This window comes from Jatropha curcas, chromosome 3 (genome assembly GCF_041381405.1).
Source record: "Jatropha curcas cultivar XTBG-Jc1 chromosome 3, XTBG_Jcur_1.0, whole genome shotgun sequence".
In the NCBI taxonomy this organism is placed as follows: domain Eukaryota; kingdom Viridiplantae; phylum Streptophyta; class Magnoliopsida; order Malpighiales; family Euphorbiaceae; genus Jatropha; species Jatropha curcas.
This window is the reverse complement of record NC_143153.1, coordinates 25665926-25671573: the sequence shown is the minus strand read 5'-3', so window position 1 is coordinate 25671573 and position 5648 is coordinate 25665926. Positions and strand designations below refer to the sequence as shown.

Here is a 5648-nt window from a genome sequence, read left to right as displayed (position 1 = left end):
TCTCCAGAGAGAGCATCTAGAAAGGCTTGTAGATTTGGATCTTCAATTTTAAGAGGGCTGTCATTCTTATCTCTAGATGAATCAGACATCCTGAAATAGAATACAAACACAAAACTAAAGGAAATGGTTAGTTTATCACTCCCTCACGTGTTTCTCTCTTTATTTGGCTTTTTTACAATATGTGGGTTTCACTCCAGCCTTTTACCACTCTTTCCACTTGAATAATTGCACTTCAGAATCCCAAAGTTGCTACAAAAGTCAAGAGAAAGTTAGGAAAAACAAAGAATATAATTAAGTAATGCACAAACTCTATCAAGAAATCACAATGTTTGAATGGCAATACAAGAATAAGAAAGGTGTATTGCTAGAAATCAATAAACTAAAGTGTAGGAACAAGCAAATAACACTTTAACAATGTTAAATGAAGCAAAGATAGCACACAAACAAGAAATTGAAACTAGAATTTAAAAGACGATTTAGGGATACAGTGTATGAATTTAGTTCGCTACAAAGCAAACCAAATATGGACCTAATTAATTCTACCCAATCAAAGCAAGCAAACAAAGAAAATCCAAAAAAAAAATTTTTTTTTTTTAAGGTACTGTAGCAAGTTTGCTTCTGAGTTCCTGTAGCAAGTTACTGTAGCACAACGTTTTTGATTTATATCCTCACTTAACCTACAAATGTGACCCAATTTAGGTAGGGTAAGGGCTTAACAAGGTATAAGTGGATGGTTTGTGTCTCCCAATTCAATTTAGGTAGGTAATGACTTAGTCCAACAATGACTTTTGTGTCTCCCAATTCAATTTTAGGTAGGTAATGACTTTGTCCAACAATGATTTTATGTCTCCCAATTCAATTTTTTTTTTTTTTAGGTAGGTAATGTCTTTAACAACCAATTCAGATCCAGATTTTTTTTTTTTTTATCAAGAAATAAGCAAACAACAAGAATATTCAAAGATAGATCTTGAATTAGTCAAAGGGTAACTAGAAAATGATGCAAACAATAAGAAGATACAAAGAGAAAAGTAGATTCAAGAAGATTTAACAAGAAAATTCTAGATCCAAGAAGATCTAATGAGAAATTGTCTAGACCCAACAAGATCTAAAGAGATAATGTCTAGATCGAACAATATTTAAAGATTTTTTTTTTTTTTTAAGTCCCTAACCCTAGGATAGATTGAAATCCACAACCACAGTTGTAACACCCGCCACCCAGTCCCGAGAGACTCGACGGCGGATGCCACATTCGGTGCCGGAGACACCGTCTTAACTTAACATATAAATCATAAAACTAAAATTTTTTTGTTAGAAGTAACTGAGTATTCACAAGTTAAATTTTTTTTTTTTATTTTTATAATAGTGATTTCATTTCATTTTCCTTGCATTTTTTTTTTATATACATTGGGAAAATTCCTACAGAAATATTGTAAGAATATCCCTTTAAAAACTGAGCTCGCCAAACATGTGAATACAAAATACTCCCAATTAAACTCTAAACTTCCAACATCTCCAAATAATCTTTATAATATAACAACACTTTTATATTTTCATAATTGAATAAATCCTCAATAGTATTTTAGATCCATCAATTAATTGCATTCATTATATCTATCAAGTCTTAATGAACTAATCATATCAACTGACTTCAAATATTTCATATTCAATCATTTAATAAATCTTATTCTTCTCTCTAAATATATACATCAAAATACTTTATAATTACATACTTCAATTATATAACAACACTTTTATATTTTCATAATTGAATAAATCCTCAATAGTATTTTAGATCCATCAATTAATTGCATTCATTATATCTATCAAGTCTTAATGAACTAATCATATCAACTGACTTCAAATATTTCATATTCAATCATTTAATAAATCTTTATATTCCAACATCTCCAAATAATCTTTATAATATAACAACACTTTTATATTTTCATAATTGAATAAATCCTCAATAGTATTTTAGATCCATCAATTAATTGCATTCATTATATCTATCAAGTCTTAATGAACTAATCATATCAACTGACTTCAAATATTTCATATTCAATCATTTAATAAATCTTATTCTTCTCTCCAAATATATACATCAAAATACTTTATAATTACATACTTCAATTATATTTCAAATAACATAATATCTGGAAATGTAACAATTATACATGCCATAATTCTTCATTATATAAATCTCAATCGACTACTCCCAAATTAGTCACTTCTGCTTTGATACTATTCTTCTAATCTTCAAGTAGCAACAACATCTTCAACCTACGCGTGATAAAAATCGACGCGCTGAGTATAAAACTCAGTGGTGCTCATAATTCACATACTCACCAAGTTGCGATAGCAACTTACTTTAAAACAAATTTCATAAAATTATTTACAATCATAAATGCATTAAAATTCAACATACATTTCCATTTATAGCAAAACAAATAGCACATATACTAGTAATTAATAACATAAAGAATTCAATTCTTTATACCATAAATCCTTTACTTAAGACATTTTATCATCATAAATACTTTGGTTCCTTCAAAGAAACTTATAATTATTAACATAAATAATTTAATTCTTTCAAATCATAAATTCATTACTTAAACATTATACCAATACATATACTCTTTATTTTTAATACTATGTATCGAAATATCATGCTTTGAAGATCTCATTCGTTTAATTGTATTACAGATATTTTCCATAGGGCTCGCATACACTTAGGAGAAAGAGAAGCAGATAAGTTTTCAGAACAGATTCAGAATGGCCTTAGGTCGCCAACAGATTCAGAATATATAGACCGCGTCCGCCCTAACAGAACAGAAGACACCCACGTGTCTAGCATACGATCATAGCTTCTTATCAGAATGGCATCAAATGCCGAGCATGCTCATCAGATAGAATAAAAATCAAATCACGCATCAAATTCACACTAAGTATATTAGAGCCCAAAATGCTTGTTTTAATTCTTTCTTCATATCACTTATCAGAAAACTTGTCTTATTCTTTAGTCTTCTTAAATTCATAATGCAAGCTTACTTTAGAATCATACTTAAACATAATTACTTAACATAAACAATTTCTTATCATATGAAATCATACATGCAAGCTTACTTTAGAACTTAAGTAACTCATATACTTAAACATAATTACTTAATATAGGAAATTTATCATAAATCCCTTTTCTTTTAAAACTTTCTTAAAGTCATAATGAAATTTATCATAAGAAATTTCTTATCATATAAAATCATATTTTCCTTATTCAAAATTCAAAGCACATACACCTTAAATACCCATTTCTTTGTTAAAACTCTAAACATATAAAAGTTATCAAATAATCATATTTATATCATATATATAAAATAATTAAGTAAGCTTTACTACACCAAGGTGGTACCAAGGGGAGGAATTTCCTTCTCCAATCAAGCATGCTAACACAACTCTTATGCACAAAAGTATCAATTTCAACCCTCATCATGCATTATCTAAATCAATTTCACACCTTTCCAATTTATATCCATTTAAACATATCCACAACAACACTTTTCAAACTTATTTCTTATTTTTGTCAAATAAATCTTAAAGGATACAAAGAATGAAGAGAACTTCATCACACATAATTCATACCTTCATTTATCCAAATAAACCTATGATTCATGACATAGAAAATTTCCAGCATTAATATAACCTTGACCTTTGCTGGGTTTTTAAGACATAATTTGAGTTATAGATCTCCAAATTCAATGAAATTAGATTCATTAGAAAGCTAAGACAAAATGCTACAAACATTATGGAGGGACAACAGCCCAGATCAATCTAAAGGTAGGAAACAAAAGCTAGGAACACAGACCAACAGTCCAGACCTGATTCAGCAGAACTAATTCCAATGTTTATCAAATTCCTACGTATCCAGACTCTCAAATCAAACCAATCCAAAACCATAGAAGTCTCAAGACACAGGGCAACAACTCTCATGAAGGACTCAGAACATAATCTTATCATTATAGTGGTCAAAAGGGGCACTCAATTCAGTGATGCATGTAGCCCGTCATAACAGAGTCAGTTTGGGTGTTTCACCCATAAGTTGAGCTATATATATCCAAATTGGACACAAGAGGATGGGTTGGAAAGCTAAGGAGCAGACCTACAACTTTCATGAAGGACTCAGACACTAATGGGAAATGCAAGGGATCGAAAAACAGTCCTTAATCACTCCCAATGACACTTTTTCCTAATTTCAGCTTACTTAAATCATATACAAGGTAGAGATTTCTACCACATACTAAATACTCATCAAATATCATCTTAAGATCATAAATCCACAAATAATAACAAGAAAACTTAAGGCCTTATTCATCAATAGGTTCTGCCACTCTTGGAGGATGAAGAAGAAAATGTTTTCCTCATAAATTCAACATATAGGCATGCTTAGAAATCTCCCAAGAACACATTTATACCACCAAAGTTCAATAATCAAATCATTTCATCTCAAATTCCCAATTTTCACAAAATAGTATAAACTTCACAAAATCAAAAATTGAAACAAGGTAAGAGTGTTTATGAACACTAACCTTAAACATAAGCTCTAACAAGCTTAAATAAGACTCTTGATGCCTTAGTTTTCCCTTGTCTTTGGTAGGAAGTTATCCACCCTTTGTCCTCCAAATTACTTGAAATTATTCACCAAATATCATTTCTCAAGCTTTAATCTCAAAGATTGATTAATTAGATCAAGTTGAATGGTGTCAAATTGGTGGATTTAGTGAGTATAAGTGAAGAAAACAAAGAGAAGAGAAAGAGAGGCTCAAGTTAAAATGGAGGAGAAGAAGAAAGAAGTTCACGTTAGATGGATAGGAAGAGGAAGAAAACATGTTGCTCAAATAATGGAGTTGACTAAAGGGTAATTTGGTCCTTTCACCAAAATTGGATGGCTAGGATTGAGCAATGTAATTCAATCTAATGGCTACAAATATTCTCCAAATTAAATTCCTTCAAAATATTATTTATCTCCATAAAAATTCTTAAATTTAATCCTTAAAAATAATTCCTCTAATTTCCTTAATTAATATAACACCATCTCAAATTTACTCCATAAAAATAATTTCTCTAATTTCTTTAATTAATATAACAACATAATTCACTATTCAATAATTCTCTAATTTCTCCAAAAAATATTCATTACTTACTTTCTACCCATAAAAATAATGTATACATACTCCAAAAATATTAAAGAAAATATTAAACATACATAGTAATTTTTCCGGACAAAAATAATATTTATTCTCGGACCGATGATACTATTCACAGACCGGTAACTTACTATTTTAGACACAGAAAAAATGGGGCGTTACAACAGTGCTCTGATACCAGATAATACGACCCTAGCCAATTAACAAGTACTCTTGCAAATCAACAAGGAACATCTAGCGGAAAGCATGCAATCTCGGAAGTACCCGACAATCCCTTTAACCCCCAAGTACTCTTGAAGAGAGAAAGCAAGGAATTTGGAACAAGAATCAGAAACTTACCTTCAAGTACTCTTGAAAACAACTCTGAAATTCTTGGTGCAATTAATCTTGTAGAACTCACAAGCTTAACTACTAAGGATATTTTGGTTCTATGAAGAACACAATCTGTTC

The 5648-nt window shown here is 30.1% G+C and overlaps 1 long non-coding RNA gene across 1 annotated transcript; it reads right to left on the bottom strand.

The window, feature by feature from the left end:
- Positions 1–2038: 2038 nt before the first annotated feature.
- LOC149497796 (uncharacterized) lies at positions 2039–5119 on the bottom strand. The gene is made up of 2 exons (XR_016319944.1): positions 4581–5119; positions 2039–2280 (listed from the first exon to the last, which is right to left on the bottom strand). It is a non-coding gene; the product is annotated as an uncharacterized LOC149497796 (long non-coding RNA).
- Between the last annotated feature and the right edge of the window lie 529 nt (positions 5120–5648).